Source organism: Monodon monoceros, unplaced genomic scaffold (assembly GCF_005190385.1).
Source record: "Monodon monoceros isolate NGI ecotype Baffin Bay Population unplaced genomic scaffold, NGI_Narwhal_1 Super_Scaffold_8, whole genome shotgun sequence".
In the NCBI taxonomy this organism is placed as follows: Eukaryota; Metazoa; Chordata; class Mammalia; order Artiodactyla; family Monodontidae; genus Monodon; species Monodon monoceros.
Window position 1 is genome coordinate 11,362,652 of NW_021703785.1, and position 27,253 is coordinate 11,389,904.

Consider the following 27,253-nt stretch of genomic DNA (forward strand, 5'->3'; position numbering starts at 1 on the left):
AGCCTGACCAATGACTGTCCCTTTAGCCAGTCCTGTGGCTTCCAGACGTTACTACTTGTCCGTTTGGATCATTATATTCCCAAATGCAAGGCTGCCATGCCTCAGTGTCTGCCCAACACCCGTGTATTGCACTTAGTCCCCTTGGGGGATTGGTTCCAGGGAGCCCCACAGATAACAAAATCCACGGATGCTCAAGTCCCTTGTATAAAATGGCATAGTATTTGCATATAACCTACACATATCTTTCCCATGCTTTAAATCATCTCTAGATTACTCCTAATACCTAATACAATGTAAGTGCTATGTAAATAGTTGTAATTACAATGTAAATACTATGTAAATAGTTGTAATTACAATGTAAATACTATGTAAATAGTTGGCACCAAGTGGCAAATTCGAATTTTGCTTTTTGGAACTTTCTGGAATTCCCCCTGCCCCCCATCCAAGTTTGGCAAATCCCCGGTTGGTTGAATCTGTAGATGTGGAACCAGGAAATACAGAGGGCTGTTTTTCTGGATTTCCTAAGTGCTAAGCGCTGCCTGGTTCACTGTCAGTCTTAGTCATCTCAGCAGGTGATGTGCTGCCTGCACCTGGGTCCCCTCCCTCCATGCATCTTTCTTTGCTCCATGAGCATGTGTAGACTCCAGGTGCAGACCGCTCCTGGGCTGTCCCATCCTGTCTACTCCATCCCCAAGCTCCTGTTCTGATAGAAAGGATGTGGAATTCAGAGACTTCCCAGCAGGGCAGCTCCTTGGAGGTGGGGACCTCATTTTGCATACGCTCAACTGCATTAAACTCCTAGCTGTTCTGAAAAAAAAAAAAAAAAATCTGGTTTTGTTCAACCATGTTAAACTCTTAGTTATTATGGAAAAACAAATCTGATTTTCACATTCTCATTTTACCTCCAAAATATATAATTTCATCAAACTCCCCTTCACAAATGGCTCTTCTATAGCTCATTAACCACAAGATTTTGTTCTCTTATAAAAATATATCAGGAAGATTTGAGAGTCTGAAACTGTGATGAAAACCCCGTGTTGGCCTGAGTGTATGAGGAGAGTGGTTGGGAACATTTTCTTCCAGCTGTCCTCATATGGCAGCCATAGAATCTTCAGCACGTCTCTTTACAGTTTTTGTGACTCATTTCCTCACTTGTAACAGAGAAATACTAATGCAGTGCCAACCAGCCATAAAGGAGTGTTATGAAAATTCTGGCCATATGGTAATTAAAACTTTATTTCATATATGATTTTGAACTTATGTGTTTATAATCCAATACTCTAGGGTATGAATATCTTATATTATTTTTGGCTCCTCTTGTAGTGACTAGAAGCTGTGAATTATATAGACCGTGATGGAAAATCACTCCCTGCACAGCACCCTGGACTGCAGTGTCCATAAAAGGCACCGTGCTGGCTCCAGAAACTGAACAATTTCATAACTAACCTGTGATCCTAGTTCCCTCCCCTTCACATCTGAGTGTGAACTGGCACAAAGTGGAGAAAAGTCTCTTTTTTTCACATGTTTTCATCTCACAGCTCCTCTTGCAGGTCTCCTAGTTGGAAAGCTATTTCTACATAGGAAGGTTGCTGTTCCTGGAAGAATCCTTTGTGGTTCTATGGTGTAGCCTCTCTCCCAATGCAAAAGTCCCATCTGCAAAATCGAGAGATGGCCTGCCCAGTGTTAATTATGTATGTATTTATTGAACACCTACTGTGTGCTAGATATTGTGTCAGGCCTCGCACATTGGCAGAGCCCCAGATAAAGACTCAAGTGCAAGTAGTTTATGTGAGAGAGGGTCCCAGGAAACACTGGACATGGTGGATGTGAGATAGGGAAGGGAAGGGAAGGAAGGCAATGAAGGGTCATTATCAAGCAAATTGCCACTGTGGGCAGAGAACTCAATCCCGCTAGCTAACTCTGAAAACTATGAATTAAAACTCAGAATTAACCCAGCTGAGGAGCAAGGGGATGGGTATTCACCCACCAATTCTCCATTGGTTCAGGGCGCTTTCAGGGGAATTACCTGTCAGCATTTCTGACTTCCCCGTGCTCAGGCACAGTGTGTTCCCAAGGCAAGAAAAAACCTTGAAGTGGAGATTTTCAAGGTCAGCTGTAAGTAGCCTTTGACTCTGGAAGCAAATGCCAAGGGGTTTGGGGTAAGGGGCACCGATAACACCTGCTACATGATGTGGGGAAGATGGACAGAGTTAAGACCCCCCCCTTCCCCCTTGTGACTCGAAGGAGGGAGCAGGACGTCCACTGGTTGAACCCAGTGGTGTCCAGGGTGGGCGGGGCACAGGTGAACAGGAGAAACACTGGAGCAATGGAGGTGGAAGGTCTGAGGGAACATTGTGCAAAACCTGAGTCAAATCAGGGTGAAGATGGGCAGTGAGAAGAGCAACGGCTCCAGATGACCTCGGGCCGTGGGCAGTTGTCAGGGATCCACATGATGAGCTGGTCAGGAATGACATGGAAACACCAGCCTTCTCGCAGCTGATGGAGACGCTGTTCCCCAGGGGAGAAAAACCCGACACAGGGCAAACCTTGGGCAAAGAAGTTAGAAGGAAGCAGGTAAGCTGGGCAGGGCTGCCAGCCTCTCTCTTCCGCCCCGGGGGAGAGCTAGTAGAAAACACGTGTGTCAGGGAGCCAGGCAGAAGGGCCAGCAGGGTGAGTAACCAGGGGCAGGGAAGGTGCAAGGCTGGACCGCAGTGCTTTTGCTAGGCCTGGTTCTGTTTAACACCAGTTACTCAGACCAGTGCAAGGGATGCCATGCCAGGCCTAAGTCCACTCCCTTGTGGGAAGGAGCAACTAATATCCAGCTGGGCTGTAGGTTGTTTGGGTTATGGGATGTGGTAGGGCTGAGCGTGTACGAAGTCAGAAATCGTTCAGGGGAGCTGCTGGGTGCTGGGGCAGGTGAGGGTGACTCTCCAGGGTAAGGCAGCTTGAAGAGAAGCACTTCGCTTGTTAGGATGTTTTTCTCTGGGTCGGACTGAAATCTACCTCCCTTGAACTTTTTCTTGGTCCCTTTGGAATTCCTTGATCAGTCCCAAGAAAGCTTTTGTCAACATAGTGCCTGGTCCATGGCAAACAATAAAAGCTCTCCTTTAGGTAGGTATTTGTGCTTTGTGAGATATTAGGAATGTTATGATAAAAATGTTATGACTAATGTCCCCTCTCCCCTGGTTTCAGGTAGACTGCTTTTTTTTTTTTTTTTTTTTTTTTAAATATTTATTTATTTATTTAGGCTGTGCTGGGTCTTAGTTGCAGCACACGGGATCTTCGTGGCGGCATGTGGGATCTTTTAGTTGCGGCTGTGGGCATGTTTCCCGACCAGGGATCAACCCGGTCCCCCTGCATTGGGAGTGCAGAGTCTTACCCACTGGACCACCAAGGAAGCCCCCTCTGCTAGATTGTTTTATTCCTGATATTTCCAGGGAAAGAGCCTCTGCCATTGACACATGTTGGGTTTAGTGCTTTACTGCCAAGCTTCTGGTTCCTGACCTTCTACTTCCTATCTCAGGCTCCCAATCCAAGGCACCATCTCAGACAGCAATATCTTTCTCCTTTTCCTCTGGTCTGCCTTTACAAACCCGCCACTGAGATTTCCCCCATTGTGATGCCCATCCTCTAACAGAATTTTAAATGCACCCAGCATTTGTCCAGGTTGCCTCTCATTGAAAGAAACATGTTTTGCTACCCTGTGAACCTGCCATATCGACCAAAAAGGGCTTTAATTCATTTTATGTTATCTGAAACTTAAAGGAAAAAGAACTTTTGGACTGAAATGCTCTACATGTTAGGTGACAAAGCACAGTAACAGCATATAAAGCTGCCATCTCATTCAATCCAAACCAAAAGGGGAAGAAACACAACGAAGCAACTGTCATTGTTTTAGCCAAAGCAGCACCTTTAAGAATGAATGACAATGGTGCACACATATTGGCAAGTCTGTTTGTGGTCACTTTGCAAATCTGTATAAGTGATACTCTTACATCCTAATTAGGATTTGAAACATTGCTCCTTTTATAACTGAAACAAGCTTTTTACTGTTTACTCTGCTTTATATAGTACCACTCAACTGCAGACAGGAGACAACTAAGTTAATCTACAAATAGTAGAAGGGAATTGAAAAGTTTGGCTAAAAGAGCTTGTGTCTTTTGAGCTAAACATTTTCTATTTCATTTTAATTGCATGTTTATGGATTTCTGAGAAATTAAAAATATGTCCTCATTAACAAGATAGAAAGCCCAGAGATAAACCCGTGCACCTGTGGTCAACTAATCTATGACAAAGGAGGCAAGAATATACAATGGAGAAAAGACAGTCTCTTCAATAAGTGGTGCTGGGACAACTGGACAGCTACATGTAAAAGAATGAAATCAGAACACTCCCTAACACCATACACAAAAATAAACTCAAAATGGATTAGAGACCTAAATGTAAGACCGGACACTATAAAACTCTCAGAGGAAAACATAGGAAGAACACTCTTTGACATAAATCACAGCAATATCTTTTTTGATCCACCTCCTAGAGTAATGGAAATAAAAGCAAACAAAAAAAATGGGACCTAATGGAACTTAAAAGCTTTTGCACAGCAAAGGAAACCATAAACAAGATGAAAAGACAACCCTCAGTATGGGAGAAAATATTTGCTAAAGAATCAATGGACAAAGGATTAATCTCCAAAATATATAAACAGCTCATGCAGTTCAATATTAAAAAAACAAACAACCCAATCCAAAAATGGGCAGAAGACCTAAGTAGACATTTCTCCAAAGAAGATACACAGATTGCCAACAAACACATGAAAGGATGCTCAACATCATTAATTATTAGAGAAATGCAAATCGAAACTACAATGAGGTGTCACCTCACACCAGTTAGAATGGGCATCCTCAGAAAATCTACAAACAACAAATGCTGGAGAGGGTGTGGAGAAAAGGGAACCCTGTTGCACTCTTGGTGGGAATGTAAATTGATACAGCCACTATGGAGAACAGTATGGAGGTTCCTTAAAAAACTAAAAATAGAATTACCATATGATCCAGCAATCTCACTACTGGGCATATACCCAGAGAAAACCACAATTGAAATAGACACATGCGGGCTTCCCTGGTGGTGCAGTGGTTAAGAGTCTGCCTGCCAATGCAGGGGACACGGGTTCGGGCCCTGGTCCAGGAAGATCCCACATGCCACGGAGCAACTAAGCCCGTATGCCACTACTACTGAGCCTGCGCTCTAGAGCCTGTGAACCACAAGTACCGAGCCTGAGTGCCACAACTACTCAAGCCCACTCGCCTAGAGCCCGTGCTCCGCAACAAGAGAAGCCACCGCAGTGAGAAGCCCTTGCACCACAGTGAAGAGTAGCCCCCTATTCCCACAACTAGAGAAAGCCTGTGTGCAGCAACAAAGACCCACTGCAGCCAAAAATAAATAAATAAATATTAAAAAAAACACAAAAAACAGACACATGCACCCCAATGTTCATTGCATCACTATTTACAATAGCCAGGTCATGGAAGCAACCTAAATGCCCATGGACAGACAAATGGATAAAGAAGTTGTGGTGCATATATACAGTGGAATATTACTCAGCCATAAAAAGGAACAAAATTGGGTCATTTGTTGAGACGTGGATGGATCTAGCGACTGTCATACAGAGTGAAGTAAGTCAGAAAGAGAAAAACAAGTATCGTATATTAATGTATATATGTGGAACCTAGAAAAATGATACAGATGAACCAGCTTGCAGGGCATAAATTGAGACACAGATGTAGAGAACAAACGTATGGACACCAAGGAGGGAAAGCGGCAGGGGGGTGGGGTGGTGGTGTGATGAATTGGGAGACTGGGACTGACATGTATACACTGATGTGTATAAAATTGATGACTAATAAGAACCTGCTGTATATAAAAAAAAAAATGTCCTCATTACAGCAGGCACCCACACCAAAGAGAAAGAACAAGCCACAAAGAGGGAGAATGAAAATTCCACAACAAAGAATTCAAAGGGAAGGATAGGATTGTTCTTCTTGCCCAGCCGAAAAAGAGTGAGAAGAAGTGGGCCCTCTCACTGTAGAGCATAACCTTTTCTTCTTCAATTCCCATGTGGTTGTCCCCAACTCTTGTTCATTTCTTTTTTTTTTTTTTTTTTGCGGTTCGCGGGCCTCTCACTGTTGTGGCCTCTCCCGTTGCGGAGCACAGACTCCGGATGCGCAGGCTCAGCGGCCATGGCTCACGGGCCCAGCCGCTCCGCGGCATGTGGGATCCTCCCGGACCGGGGCACGAACCCATGTCCCCTGCATCGGCAGGCGGACTCTCAACCACTGCGCCACCAGGGAAGCCCTCAACTCTCGTTCATTTTGCTAAAATTTTTAATAATGTTAAATATCTCAGCAATGAATTTTCAATCATAATTTCCATTGACAATGTAGTTTAAAAACTTAAACCTGGAGAATTTACACACACACACATACACATTCTCCAAGTTTAAGTGTATATATATATATATATATACATATATATATTTTTAAAATAAACACTTTCTTTTCCTTAATATTATTGACCCTGAATCTGAAGGCATATTATTTAATGAGAATATATTTCTTTTATAAATGATCTTTCTTCTTTTCCCATTTTTATTGGGAACTCCATTTCCATTAATTCCCATTCTACCAAAAAAGGAACCGTTTTTAAGGTCAGGTTAAAAGTATTTTTTCTTTTCTTTTGATCTTAATAACTGACATAAAAGTAGGTTATGTCCTACTTTTAGGAGAGAGCCTGTGCATGCTGAGGAATGCATGAAGGGAAGTTGTAGTTTAAAAAAGTCATTTGTCATTCTCTATTTTCGAAGATACTGAAAATATTAAAGCTGAAACCATCCCTATGCGTGATTTTGCTTCTTTTAGAGTAGAGAAACGTGGATTTATGACACAACCTAAATCCTAGAGAAAAGGTAATGACAACTTTAAAAGAAAAACAAGTTTTTCAAAAAATAAACAGAGTGAACAGTGGTAGATCTATAAATGAAGTCAAAAGAGAAAGAATGTGAAACATCTGTTGCTAGTATTCCTTTAATGCTTATAGTAAAAATTTCCAAATTAAGTAGGTCTAAATTTTTAAAACTTGCTTTCTGAACTTTCATTGACAGAAGGGGAAGAGATCAGAAATCTCAGCAAACCATTCTTGCCTTATAATTTTTCTCATTGTTTTTGAGTAAGGTAAGATTTTTTCTGACCTCCACCAACACTGTCAAATAAATTTTGTTTAGATTTTCTAAAGCAGGAGTTTAGACGGACGTTTCTGGGCTTGAAACCTGGAATGGAATCATCATAGAGGTTGATATAATAGATGTAAGAATGTTAACTGCATCTATTAACTCGAAATGCCTCCTAGGCATTACTTTCTTAATTCTTCTGAACAATCCTATAAAACAGGTATTCTTATCCCTACTTTACAGATAAGGAAAGGTGAGTCTTAGAGATTAAACAACTTGCAGAAAGTGGAACTGAGGTTCAAGCTGAGGTCTGCCTGTTTCCAGGCTAAAGTACCAAGTGACTCCCATAAACAAGCTGATAAAGGTGGCAAACAGGATGGGGGAAATAGGTTCAAAGATGGGGTCTTTTCCTCTGAGGTATTAATGAATGGGTTTTTGAGTCAAAATTTGAAGTAGGTGATAAGGTAGGAACTGAAGTAAATCGTTAGGTTAGGATTCAATGTAGGGCTGGCATTGGAGTTAGGATTTTACTGAGAGGTGGGGATGGCCTCTGTATTTGAGATTGAGATAGAGTTTAGATTCAGAGTGGCATTTGCATTAAGTACTGCAAAGGGATTGGAAACCAGCGGTGTTAACTAAACTTCCCTGATGACAAGAATCACCTGGGGAATTGTTGGAGCTACAGGTTCCTGGTCCCTCTCAGCCGTGCCGGATCCCCTTCCCAGGAAGAGTGATACCATTTACAAAGAAGCCAAGGGTGGTCTGATCATCAGGAAAGTAGAGAAATGGGCACTGGTCGCAACTCTGGCTTCCCACTAGAATCGTATGGAGAGCTCTTTATCAGTACTGATGCCTGGGGCCCATCCCTCAATTAAACCATAATCTGAGCGGGGGGGTGGGGGGCAGTTATTCTGTTTAAAAGTTCCCCACATGATTCCAATGGGAAGCCAGGGTTGAAATTACAGATAGATGGTTAGAGATGAAAAGAGAGCATTTCTTTTTTGGATTCATGAAGCTCTTTAGTGAACCTCTTCTATGACAATTTTTGCATACTGCTTGATTTATATATATTTGCATGCCTGTATGTATATATATATAATAACACTGTAGCCTTGAAGGGCAGAGACACTAACTTTATCACCCATATACTTAGCACTGTGATATTGAATAAATATATATTTACTCTGTGCATATAGGCATTCAAAGGACATCTTTGGCAGCTCTATACAAGGACGAGAAATATAGCATGTATATTACATGCAAATTCACCCAATGAAGGGACTTCCTCTCTATTTGTTTTATGAATTGTTGAGATTCACTCAGTGTTAAGTAGTTTATTCATTGACTGGAGTCTAGGGAGCCTTGGCCCTCCAGGTCCTTATCTCATGCACAAGCCTTTCCCGGCACCAGCCCTTTCTGAGCAGTTCCTGCCTTATCTTTCCTGAATTCAGGCTGGCCCTTAGTTACTTGCTTGATCAATAGAAGATGGCCTTTGGGGACAGCCAATGCTAGGTCATAAGAATTCTTGCAGCTGTGTTCTGGAGCTCTGGGAACACTCCCGGAGCCCTGAGCTGCCATGTAAGAAGTCCACCTACACTGAGACCACCACACTCAAGAGAATACGTGGTGAGTCCCTGAAATTACGTGAAGAGAGAGATGCCTGGCCAACCCCAGAAGAACCTCTAGAGAAGAGTAATGTCAAAAGACTTAAAGCCCTCTTTAATCTGCCAAAGCACATCATATGGACTTCCCTGGTGGCTCAGTGGTTAAGAATCCACGTGCCAATGCAGGGGACACAGTTTCGAGCCCTGGTCCAGGAAGATCCCACATGCCGTGGAGCAACTAAGCCCATGCACCCCAACTACTGAGCCTGCGCTCTAGAGCCCACGAGCCACAACTATTGAGCCCACGTGCCACAACTACTGAAGTCTGCATGCCTAGAGCCTGTGCTCCGCAACAAAGAGAAGCCACTGAAATGAGAAGCCTGTGCACCGCAACAAAGAGTAGCCACCGCTCGCCTTGACCAGAGAAAGCCTGCACACAGCAACGAAGACCTAACAGAGCCAAAAATAAATAAATATATTTATGTATATAAAAAAAGCACATCATACAAAAATATCACTGTGATGCCCCATCTATAGTGTAAGTAAAATAAAATTTAAGTAATTTATAATAAAATAATAAGTATTTCAATATTTTAATATCTCAAGCAAAGCACAAAATAGTAGGCAGAAAGAAGAATGCATGTGTATGAAGAATCACTGGAGAATATAAAATTACAAATGCAGGCTTAAATGGGCGTGTTAAGCTGGCAACCCAAATGCCACAGGCAGTACTGTGCATTTTGAAGATAATAAACACATTTTCATATAGGTCTAAACAAAATCAAATACAGTATCTCCTGATTTTACATGTTATGCACATTCCTGAAAAATACAGTATAAATCAAAAGAGGGTAAAATCTGTCTTGTGGGGGACTTCCTTGGTGGCACAGTGGATAAGACTCCACGCTCCCAATGCATGGGGCCCAGATTCAATCCCTGGTCAGGGAACTGACCCACATGCATGCCACAACTAAGGAGCCTGTGAGCCGCAACTAAGACCCCATGCAACCAAATAAATAAATAAATATTTGGGGGAAAAAACCCAAAACTGCCTTGTGTTTAGGAATTCTGGTCCTGGGTAAATGGGAGCAGATGGATTGGGAAAGAAAACCAGAGTGTGAACTACCACCAAACTGCAAGTGTTTCCTATTTTTGCCCCCTCCAGTACCCCCCATACCTGGACTCAAGGTCATCTAAAACCTAGAAGTGGACCCCAGTCATGGACAGAAGAGCTTCAGGAAAAGTTCTCTAGTTCTGGTTGAAGCAACTGGAAAGGGGACTCCTAGTAGAGTTTGGGGGGAAATCCAAGCTCTTTTTTTCCCTTCTTTTGTCTATTCTTTTGAGCCTTAACCCCCGACGCAATTCCAGCCACAGCAGCAGCAGTGGGAGCCTGCAGTTTCGAAAAGCCTTCCTCTTTAATCAGAGGAGCTGTGATCCCAAGAGGGGAAGCAAACTCCTAGTGCTTTTTCCTCCCATCTCTTGGTCCTGGACGTGAGGACTCTTCTGAGAAGTGTGCAGCAGAGTGGGGTAACTTTCAAGATGGAGGACCAAAAGAAGGAACTGCAGGGAACCAGAATGTACCAGCATCACGGCAGAAAGGGAACACCTCAGCAAAGTTCATGAACTCCTGGGCTAACCTCCGAACTGCACACGCATGGACCTGACCCTAAACAGCACACCATAAACTCTGAGAACCGAACTAGGGGGTAGACCCTGGTCCCAGACTGGCCACTGGGGGGTGCACACACAGGACAGATCCAAAAAAGCACAGCAAAGACTTTGAAAATGGAACTGATATTGGAAAAACCACAAACAGAAAGAAGAATAGAACAAAAAAGAGGGTTTATAAATAGACTCACACAAATATGATCATTTGATTTTCAGCAAAGTTGCAAAGGCAAGTCAATGGAGAAAAGATAGTCTTTTTAGCAAGTGAGATTGGGACAATTGGTCACTAATAAGCGGAGAAAAAAAAGTCAAAACAAACAAAACCTAGCCTAAATGTCACGACTTATACAAAAATTTACTTAAAACAGATTATAGATCTAAATGTAAAACACAAAACTACCAAAATCTTAGAAGGGAGCATAATCTTTGTGATCTGGAGTTAGGCAACATGTTATTTTACATGACATGAAAAACAATCCATTGAAGAAAAAATTAGTAAATTAGACTCCATCAAAATTCTGTGAAAGATGCCATTAAGAGAATGGAAAGACAAACAGTAGACTCAGAGCAAATATTTTCAAGTTACATATCCAACAGAGGACTTTTATCCAGAATACATAAGAAGTCTCAAACTCAACAGTAAGAAAACAATCCACTTTAAAATGCACAAAAGACTTGAACACTCATTAAAGAGAACAGAGGCAGATGGCAAATAAGTATATAAAAAGATGTTCTACATCATTAGCTATTAGGGACATGTAAATTAAAACCATGATGAGATACCACTACAAACATTAGGATGGCTAAAATTAAAAAACACTGTAATACCTAGTGCTGGCAAAGATGTTCAGCAGTTAGAACTCTCATACGTTGTTGGCAAGAATGCAAAATGCTACAGTCACTCTGGAAAGCAGTCTGGCAGTTTCTTGTACATACATTTGCCGTATGACCCAGGAATCCTACTCCTAGGTATTCACCTAGATAAATGAAAACTTTTGTTCACACATAAACCTATACATGAACATTTCATAGCAGTTCTATTCGTGGTTGCCAAAACCTAGGAACGATCCAAATGTCCTTCAGTGGATGAATGGATAAACTGGGGTACATTCATACAATGGAACACTACTCATAAACAGCAGGAACAAAGAATTGATTCATGCAAGTGAAAATTATATAAACTTCAAAATGTCCATGAATATAAATAAAGTTTTATTGGAACATAGCCATGCTCATTAATTTAAATACTGTCTATGGCTGCTTTAGCAATCACAATGGCAGAGTTACAACAGAGAATGAAAGGCCCACAAAGCCTAAAATACTCATCTCCTGGCCCTTTACAAAAAAGTTTAGGTACCCCTGCTTTAGACTACAGCAAAGACTAGTCAACTGAGCTCAGGACAAAAAATTGAGCCCAGGACTATGACCATGGGCCAGTATTTCCCATTCCTATTCCAAGGGTTTTTATTGCGCTACATCAGACCTGATGGAACTTGGTTCTTAAATTTTTTTTTCCTACTGTGGTATGTAAACACTGGAAGAGAGAGGCCAAGACCACATGCAGGGAAAAAAATAAAAGAGATGAAAGATGAACACTGTGGGCATTAATAGAACAGTAGAGCTGGGGGAACCTTAACAATCCTTTTATTTTTACAGTTGAGGACAGTGTGACTCAGGAAGTCTTCCCCCAAATTGCATAGTGTCTGATGTCTGCTAGGTCACATTAGCAAAAGCAGTTTGTTCATCTCTCTCTAGAAACTTATTCAGGGCCTTGACTCAGAAGACTTACATTGAAACTTAACAAGACAATTAGGATTCCTCCATGAGCCTACGGCCTTTTGAAACTATTACCTCCTGGCATTGAGAGTGTAATTCTATTTTGCATTTGCTAAAAACTGTAATCATGAAGTGTTGATAATGCACCTGACAATTTGGATGTTGCCTCATTTTAAAGCCCACAGGCTCCTGAATCTTCAGTTCACTTGTGAGATCCAAGACACATGGAAGGGCAAAGAGTGGTCGAAGAATAGAGATCAAATTCAAGGCACCCGAGGTTGTATTTTTATTTTCATTGGACAAAATATATTCTTTCTTTGTATGAACTAAAGGAAGTGTCCATGGTTGGGTTTCCAATGACTGCCACCCTCTGCCCCATGTCACATGGGCAGCTCCGGGTCAGTGTAGACCTGACCTGAGACTCAGCACCCTGGGAGGAGGAGAGAAATTCGGCAGCTGCCATAGGAGGGCCTTAGGAGGAGAAACATTTCCATCAGGCTAATGAAACCTGTCAGCACCAGCAGGGCCCCAGAGCGCCATCTCCCAGGACGCAAGAGGGGGAGGGGTGCTAACAGAGGAGGAGGAGGGGCCAGGAGGAAACAGAATTCTCTACATCCTTCCGATTAGAGCAGGAGAGGGGGGAGTTTGGCAGGAGGTGGTCATGAAAGGAAATAAAATATGGTACAACAACTGGCAAACTGCTGACTTGGTTCTCTGCACTTGATCTGCTGCTAGGGTGCAGCTTCTTTGGGGCTGGTGGCAGAAGCAGGTTTGCCTAAGCTTTGGGGTCCTCTGTCCCCTCTCCAAGGCCTTGGCAGGGGCCTAGCAATGTGTTTATACGGTCTTAGGTGTTTTGTTTTGTTTTTTTAATTATAAAATACGGAAACATTTTTGAAAAGTTGAAAAAAGTCACCACAAATCTAACAACTCAGACACTGTTAACATTTTGGTAAACACCCTTCATACACACATAAAGACATCTGTCTCTTCAAATACACACGTACATTGATGTATTCAATTTTACATACTGTATATACTACTCTGTAACCTACCTGTCTCACTTATTGGGACATCTTGCTAAGCAAATAAGAATCACCTTTGCTTTTTTTTTCTTCCAGTTTTATTGAAATATAATTGACATACAGCACTGGATAAGTTTAAGGTGCACAGTATAATGATTTGACTTACATCATGAAATGGTTATCTCAACAAGCTTAGTGAATATCCATCATCTCATATAGATATAAAATTATGGTCTTAAGGTTTTTTTGTGTTGTTTTTAAAGATTTATTTATTTATTTGTTTATTTTATTTATTTTTGGCTGCATTGGTCTTCTTTTTTAAACATCTTTATTGGAGTATAATTGCTTTACAATGCTGTGTAAGTTTCTGCTGTGCATTGTGTCTTAGTTGCGTTAATTATTTAAAAATTTGTTGAAGTAGGATATTTTAACTGCAATCAGTTAACCCCACTGTGTGTTTCCATCTCAACTTACTTCGTGGACAGTTTTCGGATTTGCTAAGGGAGGGTTGAGTTAGGAATACACTATATTAACTGCAATCGAGAAAGATGTTTGGGAACATTTTAACAAAAACACACAAGAAACTATAAACTCCTATTTAGACATAAGGGTAGCTTATTTTACATTCTTTAAATTCATTTACTAAAAAATTGAGAGAAAATTCAGGTAAAATTACTGGAATATGAAACAAAACAGTTGAGTGATTAGGTCAATAGATGTTATTCTGACATGGAGAAGGAAAGCATAACACAGACTTTCAGATCATACTAAAACCAATCAGTCATTCACTATGAGGAAGGGACAGTCTATCAGGAGAAATAAATGGTATTTGGATTGTTTGAAAATCCAATTAGTGAAGAGTTGTGAATCATATGAACTCATTGGGAAGGAATTTTAAATTCTTACAGATTAAACATGAAATGTTGACATTGATAAGGAGAATATAAAACTCTTAATCCTCCAGTACACTGAGGACTTTGATGACAAACTGGCTATTTAATATCGTCAATTTGAAGACATTGACCCAAAAATACTTAAAATACTCTGAAATCTTACAGCTCATCTATGAAAGTTCTTTGCTTCCTTCAAATTTGATGAAATCCAAGAGAGTTACAAGACATTACTAACAGCTAGTTGCAAAGCTGAAATAAATCTGTTCTAAGTTATCAATAACAGAAAATTTCAATTAAGTATGCTCGAGGGAAGACTGAATTTTCTTTCTATACTCACTATAAAAAGCAGTACAAAAATCATTGTCTTTTGAAGAGACTATCAGAATGTATGCAGACAAATATTGTAGGAAAAAAAGCGTTTCAGAGATGCATGAGGAAGTTAATTAGTTAGAAACACTGTTATGTTTCTGGATTTTGTAATGTTTGTGGTATTTAGTAGCTTTAAAAATTGTAATTTGTGTGATTTTTCTTATACTAAATATCCACTTTTGTACCCAATTTGGTATTTATAATTTTTATTCTTTTTCTAAAAGAGGGCCTCTTGAAGTTCTGTAAGCTTTATATCTATTATACATTTTTTAATCGTGGTGAAATATACATGACATAAAATTTACCATCTTAACCATTTAAAAATATACAGATCACTGGTATTAAGAACATTTACGTTGTTATATAACCATCACCACTATTCACCTCCAGAACTCTTTTCATCTTTCCAAACTGAAACTCTGTACCCATTAAACACTAACTCCCCATTCCTCCCTCTACCCAGCCCCAGGCAACCACCATTCTACTTTCTGTCTCTATGAATTTTGACTATTCTACATATCTCATTAAGTGGAATTCTATAGTATTTGTCTTTTTGTGATTATTTTACTTCACTTAACATAATGTCCTCAAGGTTCATTCATGTTGCTGCATGTGTCAGAATTTCCTTCCTTTTTAAGGCTTAATAATATTCCTTTGCATGTATATACTACATTCTGTTCATCAGTTCAACCATAATTGGATGCTTGAGTTGTTTCCACCTCTTGGCTATTGTAAATAATACTGCTGTGAACACGGGTGTACAAATATCTCTTCCAAACCCTGTTTTCAATTCTTTTGGATATATGCCCAGGTGTGGAATTGCTGGATATGGTAGTTCTCTTTTTAATTTTCAAGGAAACACCATAATGTTTTCCACAGTGTGGAAGCAGCTGCAACACTCCACCAACAGTGCAGTTTCTCCACATCCTTGCCAATACTTTTTATTTTCTGTTTTTTGGATAATAGCTATTTGAATGGCTGTGAAGCCCTTAATGTATTTTTTTTTTTTTTTTTTTTTTTGCGGTACGTGGGCCTCTCACTGTTGTGGCCTCTCCCGTTGCGGAGCACAGGCTCCGGATGCGCAGGCTCAGCGGCCATGTCTCACGGGCCCAGCCGCTCCGCGGCATGTGGGATCTTCCCGGACCGAGGCACGAACCCGCGTCCCCTGCATCGGCAGGCGGACTCTCAACCATTGCGCCACCAGGGAAGCCCCTTAATGTATTTTTAAGTCATGGCTGGGATTTGGTTTTGCTGGGTAAGCTTTTACACTGTTTTTCTCTTCATGGCCATGTCCATGGCCATGGTTAGAACACAGCTTAGCCTTTGAGTGCTGCTGCCCAGTACTTATGTATAGTATTGGTTTCGCCTTTTCTTTCTCTTGAAGTCCTTGGTATCAGTTTATTCAGATTTACTTTTGAGTGATCATAGATCCCATCTTTTGGGGTTTATTATTTACTTGTTTTAGAGTTTACTGTATATACATACATTTCTACCCCGTTAGTCAAGAGGATGTGTTCTGCTTACTTATTTATTCTACAATCTGTTGAAAACTTTAAGGTAGGTCTGTAACATTCTCATTATACTCAATGGTGATGCTCTTTCTATGTCTGGTTGATGTTAAAGCTGATACAGCTGGTACTACAGGACCTGTTGCTAAAACACTGAAAACTGTTTGATAAATAGCCAATACCTTGTAACCCTGAGCACCTCCCTACCACCTTGGGATCATATAAAGTGTTAATGGCTGATGGTGAAGGGGGCCTCCAGGCCTGAGCTTACTTAGAAGGGCCTTTGAGCTCTATAAAATTCTTCTCGAATAAGAAGCCCCACATTTTCATTTTCCACGGGGCTCTGAAAATCATGTAGGCTGTCCTGAACAGATCATGTAGATTATGGCAAATTACATAGCCAGTCCTCAACAGAATCATTGCCCTTTTAGACACTGGACCTTTTTCCCAAGTGGAAAGGGATTCTGCCTTAAGGTTTCTACCAGGAACAATGTAGGGGAGGCCACGCCAGTCCTCTTTGTGCTAACCACAGATTCTCTTTGGCCCTGTTCCTCTGCCATTCATCCTGGCCCACATTCTTCTGGAGCCTAAGCCTGGAAAAAGGCATTTAGAGATCAACATTTTTCTGCTATGAGAAATTTTATACTTTTAAGAAGCATAACCCTTTTCTAAGCTCAATTTTTACCCCTGATTCTCATTTCTTTCATTGTCAACTGTATCCCCCATCTGTTTAAACTCTGTGTTTGTATTCTTGTTACTATATTTCCTAGAAAAATTGTGTAAATTTTGCTAAATAAATCTTTTCCAAAGGAAACTGGCTTTTAGGTCATATTTCAGCTAGTCAGTTTTAACCAGGTAGACATTTTAAAATCATGCAGAATTCCTGCCTAATTTCTGCTTTATTGGCTCATTGAAAAGCCTTACCTACAATGGAAATAATTGAGGAGAAAGATCTTGTTACTTCCTCAGATATATTCTTGATACACAAGACCCATTTGTGCATGTTTGGAGAGATAAGTTATCTAGGAGTACATCTCTATTTGTGTTTCTATAGCTCATCTGTGACATGAACTTTAACGCACTTATCTTGCAGGAATATTGTGGGAATTCATTTGATAAGGTCAGAATCGTTTCAACAACAGCACTTTTAAACCAAACAATTATGATTATGTGTTCACTGTGATTATATATGATCATTATTTGATTACATCTAGTATAGAAATAATAACAGGTTGTTGAGATTCAGTGATATTAGACAATTTTCACTCTACATCAGTTGCCAGCTCTCTTTTATTAAATGATGACATGACAAGCTTAGACTTTGTAATACAAACTGCTACAAAGAATATTAACAAAATTCTGAACTGCACATTACAAAATGAAAAATGAGATGAACAAACATCATTTGCCTTTTTGGTGTCAGTCAACCTTTGTAGTTTATGAACGGTGTTCACAAATTAGAGCAAAACTGCTGGTGGTGAGCAGTTAAAAGGGAGGGAAAATCTGAGGCTAATTCAAAAAGAGAGAGAACTTGGTGATGAAAATATCTCCTTAGCCTTGGGGTAGGGAGTTTCATCTCGCAATCTGAACCCTCTCTGGGTGCATAGTAAACAGCTCTGACAACAATTTCTTGAAACATTTTATCATTATTTATTTTAATTAATTAATTTATTTATGTCAGCGTTGGGTCTTCGTTGCTGCACGCTGGCTTTCTTTAGTTGCATCGAGCGGGGGTTACTCTTCGTTGTGGTGTGCAGGCTTCTTATTGCAGTGTCTTCTCTTGTTGCAGAGCATGGGCTCTAGGTGCGCAGGCTTCAGTAGTTACGGCACGCCGGCTCAGTAGCTGTGGCACGCGGGCTCTAGAGCACAGGCTCAGTAGTTGTGGCGCACGGGCTTCGTTGCTCCGTGGCATGTGGGATCTTCCCCGGGCTCAAACCCATGTCCCCTGCATTGGCAGGCGGACTCTTAACCATTGCACCACCAAGGAAGTACCTATATTCACCTCTTGAAAGGATCTCTGCAACATTAAAAAAATGCAATTTGTATTCCTTTTCCTAGGAAAATGGTGGCAAACTGTTGGTGCTGCCCTTTAAAGAAAGGTGGATAGAATGAATATGGCTGATAACAAATGCTAATTTAAAAACTGATGTCTTTTTTTCCAGCTAATTTAATTTAATATTCTCCTCCTATTTTATTATTAGCCTTGTAGCAAAGTAACTATTTACTATAAAAAGGACAGTTCAAACCTGAAATGATGCTCTATGCTATAGTCTGTTACAGTTCAATTATAAGTACTAATGATTATAAGAAATGTAGGAGACAACTGGATATTACATAATGATTTCATATTTGAAAGGGTATTGAATGATATCCTTTCAAGTGTTCTTTTATGTCTTAAAAAATTCCATTTTGTTGACATCCTCTTTCAGAGTATATTGAGACATTTCATAATCTTTTTAAGAAATAGAGTTTAGAATATTTTCAACTCTTTGTTAACACTTGACTCTCATCTAGAGAGTTTTAAAGTATAATCTGAATGTGAAGCCTCAGGAAAAAAAGGTATTCAGTAATTTTGGGGAAATATTATTTTTATGAAAAGTCCTGAATGGCCCATGTCTTTATATATTTTGAGGCAGATACTGTTAGGTGCATACAAGTTTAGAATTGTTATATCCTCCTGGGGAATTGAAGTTTTGAACTTTTCTCTTTGTTATTCTTTAGTAAATCTCTTTAACTCTGTAATGATTTTTGCCCTAAATCTCTTTACTTTGATCATAATATAGCTATGCTAAACTTTATTTTGGTTAGTATTTGCCTAGTATAAATTTTTTTTATCCTTCTATATGCCACCTTTCTTTTTCTTTCTGATTTAGGTGTATCTCTTATAAACAGCATATATATGGTTTTTGCTTCTTAATTCATGTTGTCAATCTTGGTCTTTTACTGGGAGTATAAGTCCATTTATAATTATTGTTGTTACTAATATATTGGGATTTCTTTTTACCAGCTTATTTTATTTTTTCCATTTGTTGCACTTTTCCTATATTTTTATTCCCTCTCTTTTCTTACTTCCTTTTCTACTGAATCTTTTTTTGCATTTTTACTTTTTCACTGTACTAGTTTGGAAGAGAAACACTCTATTTATATACTATGAACATCCTAGACAGTTACATTTAACAAATTCTAAAACTAATCAGTATTTTCCTCGTGAACAATATAAGAACCTGCACATACCATCCTGTCAAATACCATCCTGCTTTATATATAGTTGTTTGATATTTGAGGTTGATTTAAGCTCCACAAATTAGGCATCACTATTTTTTTCTGATATAGTATTTATTTAGATATGCTCACATGTTTATTAGTTTATTTGTTCACCATCCTTTCTTCTGTCTCAGATCTCTCATTTGGAGTAAATTTCTTCTTGCCCAAAATAAATCCTCTTTTTCTTGTATTGAACTGTAATTCACATACCATAATACTCACCCTTTGAAAAAGTGTACCATTCAGTGGTTTTAGTATATTCACAAAGTTGTGCAACCATCACCACCATCTAATTCCAGAACATTTTTTTTTTTGTACCAATAAGAAACCCCATGCCCAACAGCAGTTACTTCCTCATGTTCCCTTCCCCCCAGCTTCTGGCAACCACAAATCTACTTATTCTGGACATTTCATATAAATAGGATCATGCAATATTTGACCTTTTGTGTTGGCTGCTTTCACTTAGCATAATGTATTTAAGGTTCATAGCTATTGTTGCATAAATCAGCTCTACCTCCCTTTTTATAGCTGAATAATATTCCATCATGTGGATATACCACATTTTGTTTATCCATTCATCAATTGAGGGACATTTGGGTTGTTTCCACTTTTTGGCTATCATGAATAATGCTGCTATAAACGTTTATGTATGAGTTTTTATGTGGATATATGTTTTTAACTCTTTTTGGTATATACCTAGGAGTGGAATTCCTGGGTCATATGGTAATTCTATGTTTAACTTCTAGAGGAAGTGCCAAACTTTTTTAAAGTTTTATAATTCTACCAGTAATATATGAGGATCCTAATTTCTCCACATCCTGCCGACATTTGTTATTGTCTGTATTTTTTTTTTTTTTTTTTTTTTGTGGTATGCGGGCCTCTCACTGCCGCGGCCCCTCCCGTTGTGGAGCACAGGCTCCGGACGCGCAGGCCCAGCGGCCATGGCTCACGGGCCCAGCTGCTCCGAGGCATGTGGGATCCTCCCGGACCGGGGCACGAACCCATGTCCCCTGCATCAGCAGGCGGACTCTCAACCACTGCGCCACCAGGGAAGCCCTATTGTCTGTATTTTTGAGTATAGTCATCCTAGTGGGTGGGAAGTGGTACCTCCCTGTGGTTTTGATTTGCAATTTCCTAGTGACTAATGATGCTGAACATCTTTTCATGTGCTTATTGACCATTTGTATATCTTTGAAGAAGTGTCTATTCAGATCATTTGTCCATTTTTAAATTAGGTTGTCTTTTCATTGTTGAGGTGTGTTTTTAAAATTTTTAAAAACTTTTATTTTAAAATTTATTTATTTATTTTTGTCCATGCCACACAGCTTGGCTTGCGGGATCTTAGTTCCCTGACCAGGGATTGAACCCCAGGCAACCGCAGTGAAAGCGCCAAGTTCTAACCACTGACTGCCAGGAAATTACCTATAAGTGTTTCTTTCAAAATATTTATTTATTTATTTATTTTTGGCTGTGTTAGGTCTTCATTGCTGTGCGTGGGCTTTCTCTAGTTGCGGCTCTAGGTGCACGGGCTTCAGTAGTTGTGGCTCGCGGGCTCTAGAGTGCAGGCTCAGTAGTTGTGGTGCATGGGCTTAGTTGCTCCACGGCATGTGGAATCTTCCCGGACCAGGGCTCAAACCCGTGTCCCTTGCATTGGCAGGCGGATTCTTAACCACTGTGCCACCAGGGAAGCCCTATAAGTGTTTTTTTTAAAAAAGTATATATTCTGAATACTAGACTGTAGTAATCAGGACGGTGTGGTATTGGCAAAAGAACAAAGAGATCAGTGGAACAGAATAGAGAGCCCAGAAATTGACTCCCATAATTATAGTCAGCTGATCTTTGACAAAGGAGCAAACGCAATACAATCGAGCAGATTATCTGGAGCCAATATGAACCAGTAGCACCCCACTCTCAGGTGTGTATCTATCTACTCTCATCTACTTATCAATCATCTATCTAATCTATCTGTATTAAAACCCATGAGTTCACACTATACCTCCAAATCCAACCCAATACCACAGGGTTTATTCTAAAACCCTCCTTTATATATTTGTAATTCCCTTCTCTGACAGTGAAAAACCTGGTTTTCATTATCAAGAAGATATTACTTATTTGTTCAATGCTGGAATACACAGAAAGTCATCTCAGAATTGCTGACTGATACATCTTAAAAAAAAAAAAGGCTACTTGTTCACATCTCTCTTTTTTTTTTTTAAGAGTTCTTTTTGTCTTTAACCTAATGGTATATATTCCAAACACTGTGTTCAAAGGGTACTGGGTTTAGTTCATTTTATTTCCCCCCTTCAGTGTGGTTATATTATTCATTTGAAACAGAGTTCTGTCCATTGGTTTCTGTTTGTATTCCATTTTAGGGTTTTTCTCCATTCTTGTTGATTTTATTTCTTTTCTCTTTGTTGAGATTTTAAAAAATATGTGAAACATTAACATAAAAAGTCAGAATTGTACAAAAAAGTATATTCAGAGAAGTGTCCCTGACTCCATGTTTCCCCATTTCTTCTCTCCTTCCTACCTTACTCCCACTGACCCCTTGAAGGTAACCAAACTTACAAATCTCTGTTTTATCCTTCTTATGTTTGTTTTTGAACAAGCACGCAGATACTAGTATGTTTTCTTATTTTCCCTTATTTCTTACACAAAGGCAGCATACTTTAGATACTCTTTTTGTTTTATTTAAACAATATATCCTGAAAATTATTTCACATTACACACAGATCACAGATGTTGATCGACATCTTTCTCATTCATTTTTACAGTTGAATAATATCCCATTGTGTGTATGCACCATATTTTACCAGTCTCCAATATCGACATTTTCCAAAATTTTACTATTACAAGTAATGCTGCAATGAATACCCTTGGGTGTAGTATTTTATTATCATTTGGGGTGTATTTTCAGAGTAAATTTCTAGTAGTGGGACTGCTGGTTCAAAAGGTAAATGCATATATCGTTTCGTTAGATATTGCCAAATTCCTCTCCATAATGGTTATATCACTTTGTACTTCTATCAGCCATGTGTGTAAGTGCCTGTTTCTCCACAGCCTTTCCAATAGTGTTATGCTTTGTAATTTTTCCCAGTCTGATTGATGAGAAATTGTATATCAGTGTAGTTTTAATTTGCACTTACTTTATTATAAATGAGGCCAAACATCTTTTCATATGTTTACTGATCATTTTATGTCTTTTCTGTGAATTGTTTGGTCACGAATTTTGTCCATTTTCCTATTGGGTGTTTGGTCTTCTTTCCCCTTAAGATTTACAAGTGGAGAATTTTTAAGGGCCTGCAGTTTGCCAAGCTGCTGGGAATGAAAGTTTCAGTGCTTTTGCTGCTCAAAATCTGTGCATCATCAGCATCTGCTTGGGTAGGGAGTTTGACATCAGTGGGGAGCTTGTTAGAACTGTTGACTTGGGACAACACACCTGATCTTTTGAATCAGAATCTGTACTTTAACAAGATCCCCAGGTGATTTTTATGCATACTAAAGTTTGAGAAGCCCTGGTCTCAATGATCTCTTAAAGACCTCGTATTTCATCTCCACTAGGAATCTCTCCTGAAAAGATAAAAGTGAAAGGGGATTATATTCCTCCAGTACCATTAACCCTAAGTGGTATCTGTAAACTTATTAGATTAATTGCGTACCTTTCCCCCAGATGCTCTTCCTTGAAGGGCTATGTCTTCTATTTATATTACCTAGTGGAATTTTAAAATGCTGGTTTTTCTAAAATTAATCAACCAGTGTTTTTAGAAAACAAGCATTATGAGAAACATTTAGACAATGAAGCACAGTATGACAGTTCTTAAAAAAAATTAAACATAAAATTATTATGTGATCCAGCAACTCCACTTCTACGTATATACCCCAAACAACTGAAAGCAGAGACTGAACAGATATTTGCACACCCATGTGTACAGCAGCATTATTTACAATAGCCAAGAGGTGGGAACAACCCAAGTGTCCATTGATGGATGAACTGATAAAAAAAACAAGTGATACACACACACACACACACAATGGAATACTGTTCAGCCTTAAAAAAGGAGAAAATTCTGACACATGCTAAGTGAAATAAGCTAGACACAAAAGGACAGATATTGTATGATTCCACTTATATGAGGTACCTAGAGTAGTCAAAGTCAAAGAGACAGAAAATAGAATGGTGGTTGCCAGGTGCTGAGGGTAGGGGGAAGGAATAGGTGCAGAGTTTCCGTTTAGGATGATGAGAAAGTCCTGGAGATGGATGGTGGTGATGGTTACACAACAATGTGAATATACTTAATGCCACTGAGCTGTACGCCTAAAAATAGTTAAAATAGTAAACTTTACATTATGTATTGTTTACGAAAATAAAAAAAACCCAAATCTTTTCACCATTAGATTGTAAGAAACTTCAGAATTTTATTGTTATAAAATTTGACGCCTAGTGAGGCCTTGTATACAAAAGGATTCAACGTATTTTTTTAAATAAAATAAAGGGTTCAGCTTTCATAGGAAAAAAAATGAAGTACAAAACTAAAAGATGCTTATTTAAAAAAAGTTCAATCAATGCAAAAATAAAGAATGAAAGCTCCCTTTGCCCTTCCCTGGATGCTAACACAGGACTGACTGCTCTTTACAGGTTACTTTTTATTTAGGCTAAAAACAGATGTGCTCTTTCAGGATACACCTGTAAGAGATTTTAAACTAATTAGGTATTATTAAGACACATACAAATCCTAAAGCAAACCTAACAAGGAAATGATGCAGTTAAGAGGTTATCATTAAAACATAGATAATGCTTGAATTATAAATATTTGGGTATTGTACAGTCATTTATATTCAAATTTTCAAAACTGGCTGCAGTTATATTTCATCTCCACTACCTACTAGTATCATCCTTGGCAAAAAGGAAAGCTTTCTTCCTACAGTTTTGGTAAAACAAAAACGGGGTTACTCCCTCAAGCTATAGTAGATGGGTTTATCTTCCACCACACTTTAAACACCATCCTCCCCATTCCATGCAGCATCCTCACCTGGAGCTGATGCTCCTCCTTCTATAAAGGTGTGACAGCCTCTCTCCAGGAGTTGATGCAGTAAGAACTCACAATTATAGGTCCACACTGGCGGGGATAAAAAAAACAAAACAAAACAAACAAACAAAAAACCAGACTTTGGTAAGTGTATTACTTTCTGAGGACTGCTGTACCACAAACTGGGTCTCTTAGAACAAGAAATTTATTCTCTAACAGTTCTGGAGGCTAGAAATCCAAAATTAAGACATCAGCAGGGCAATGCTCTCTCCAAAGGCTCAAAGGAAGAATGCTGTTTCATCCAGCTTCTGGTGGGTGCCAGCAATCCTTGGTGTTCCTTAGCTTGTAGATGCATCATTCCAGTCTCTGCCTTTGTCATCACAGAGCCTTCTCTCTGTGTCTGTCTCTTCTCTTCTTATAAGGACACCAGTTATACTGGTCCAGTATGACCTCATTGTAACTTGGTAACATCTGCAAAGACCCTATTTTCAAATAAGGTCACATTCACGGGTACTGAAGTTAGAACTTCAGTATGTCTTTTGGGGGGACACAATTCAACCCAAAAGTGTAAGGACCAAATTTCTGCTCAGTTAAACCTAAGAAATGTCCCATTTGTTAACTCCACCGGGAAGAAGAGGCTCTGCTCTGAGTTGCTGGGAAAATCAGTCTTCCTGGGCTTAGTTCACATTTCCATACCTCCTTCTCTGTCAGAACTTGTCCTTGTTTAGGCATTGTCAGTGACTACTGTCAGCACCACGCATCATCCCCTGCTTCCTAAATGAACATCTGCCAATTCTAGAATATAATGAGTCAGTAAGCAAGCACAGAATTTAGGAGTAGTAGAAATGGGTAAACTCTTCACTTTCCAGATATATGTGCTCTTCTCTGTGTTCATATATTTCTTAAACAAAACAAAGCAAAAAAAGGAAATGAAGGGAAAAAAACCCACATTGTGTGCTTCTGTTGTTTTTAATAATAAAAAAATAATCTATTTGCAGTCTATGGAAGTAGATGCGGTTTAGAGAGTCAAGGTAACACAGTGGGGCAAAGATTTATGCTATCTGGAACTTCTTCAGGAGTCAGAAGCTCAAAGGTTAAAAATTTAGGATTCTCAGACTAGCACCTAACAGTTCAGGTAAGAACCGAACTGACATATCCCATGGAGCCCAGAGGTGTATATATGAGATGGGCATGGTCATATCAAGCAGCGCAAGCTCCCCGTGAAAGCAGCGCCTTCTGCCTGTTGGGGTCACCCAGCCCTACTCCTGGAACAGAAGCAGCCTGGTTCACATCTAGGCCACTCCCTCATTTCGCAGTAAAGGAAATGGGTTAGTAATTGTTTTTATAATCACACATGATTGTTTTGTTTATCTTCCAGCCTGTCAGGCTCACTTAGTGCTACATCCTGCATCCCAGAGCACTGGGAAAACAATCCAATCCAGCAAGCATTTATTGAGTACTGACTGCATGCCTAAACTCCAGGCTTATTATGGGCCAGACCTGCCCATTAAGTCCTGAACGGTGGTGTTTTGCTTTCTACACTAGATTGGTAGTTTTCCCACTTTAAGATTCCGGTATTTGACTTTCTGGCAGAGTGGGACGCCACGGGCGGCCTCCTTCGGAGCTGACGTCTGCTAGGAGGCCTCAGTGCTCTTAGGTAGCACAGGCACGGGAGATTCCCCTGAAGGCGGGGTCCACAGTGCCCCGCGCGCGCAGGTAAGGAGCTGTCTATCAGCAGGCGGTGGGCGTGGCCTGTGCACACCGACCAATCAGCAGACCCACCCTTAAGGCAGTCTCCCCGCCCAAACCACGGAGCATGCGCCACGGGCGCTACGCAAATTCCTCTCTCTCCGCGCGCCCTCTCCGCGGCGAGGTCAGAGTTAGGCTGCCCCGAGTTTCCTCAGAAAAGAGGAGAAAAGGAGAGGTGGGGCCCGTTAGGGATGGGGAAGGCGGAAAGGCGGTGTGAGGAAGAAGTTCCTCAGAGTCGTGGCTGTCGCTAGCAGCCGCCAGCTCCCGGGTCATGTTGGGCCCGCAGGCCGGCGCTTCTGGGTTTCCCGGGCTCCGCGCCCAGCGGTCCCGCCCGGCCGCGGAAGCGCGGCAGATGGGCACGTCGTGTCCCCTCAGCCCCTTGCAGGTTATTGTCCTCAGTTTACAGAGGAGCTGGGCCAGGCTCAGAAGTTTGGATGGTGACTCAGCAGCTCGTCCTTGCGGGCCAGGGTCTGCGTGACTCATCCCGGACCCTCCCTTCGGCTCCAGAGGCTTCCACCGTTCGCGCGACGCCTCTGGCGGCGGAATAGTGCTTTGAGGCGGAGAAGCGCCGCCACGAGTGCGCGCGGTGCTCCACAACGGGGCCCGGGCGGGGGCGCTCCGTCCCGCTCTGCATGGCCCGGGCTTCCGAACGGCTCTGTGCTCTTCGAGTGCCACCTTCCTGAAACCTCCGTCCCTTCAGCAGCCCCGGGGGGGGGTGGGCGTGGTGCCACCGAACCCCGACCCTGCCGGTGACCGCGGAGTCCCCAAGATGCTGGGGCTCCTCAGGCAAGGAACCCACGGTCCCAGTGTATAGGCACCGGCTCCGAGGACTTGGCGACCCGGGAGGGCGCCGGGTCGCGCGCCCTCCCGGCGGCTTGCGCGGCCCTCGCCTCGGGTCTTCGGACGTGCGGCCTGGGGAGCAGTCGGACCAGGGAGGAGGCGACCCCCGGGGTCCCTACCTGCCCCGCTAGGGGTCCGGGGCAGCGCGCTGCCAGCCTCCCGCTGCCCGCCTCCCGCGCCGTAAGGCACCAGCCGCCCGACCTGCAGGGCCCGCTGTCCTGCCGCGCTGGCCCCTCCTCCGCCCGCCCCGCCCCGCGCCGCGCCGGACACCCCGCCCCGAAGAGGCGGCCCGGCGAGCGGGCGCCGAGGGA

The 27,253-nt window shown here is 41.1% G+C and overlaps 1 protein-coding gene across 1 annotated transcript in view; it reads left to right on the forward strand.

Annotated features, from left to right (window-relative positions):
• DOCK9 (dedicator of cytokinesis 9) overlaps positions 1-27,253 on the forward strand; it is a 351,807-nt gene that overhangs the window by 42,519 nt on the left and 282,035 nt on the right. The window lies entirely within an intron of this gene.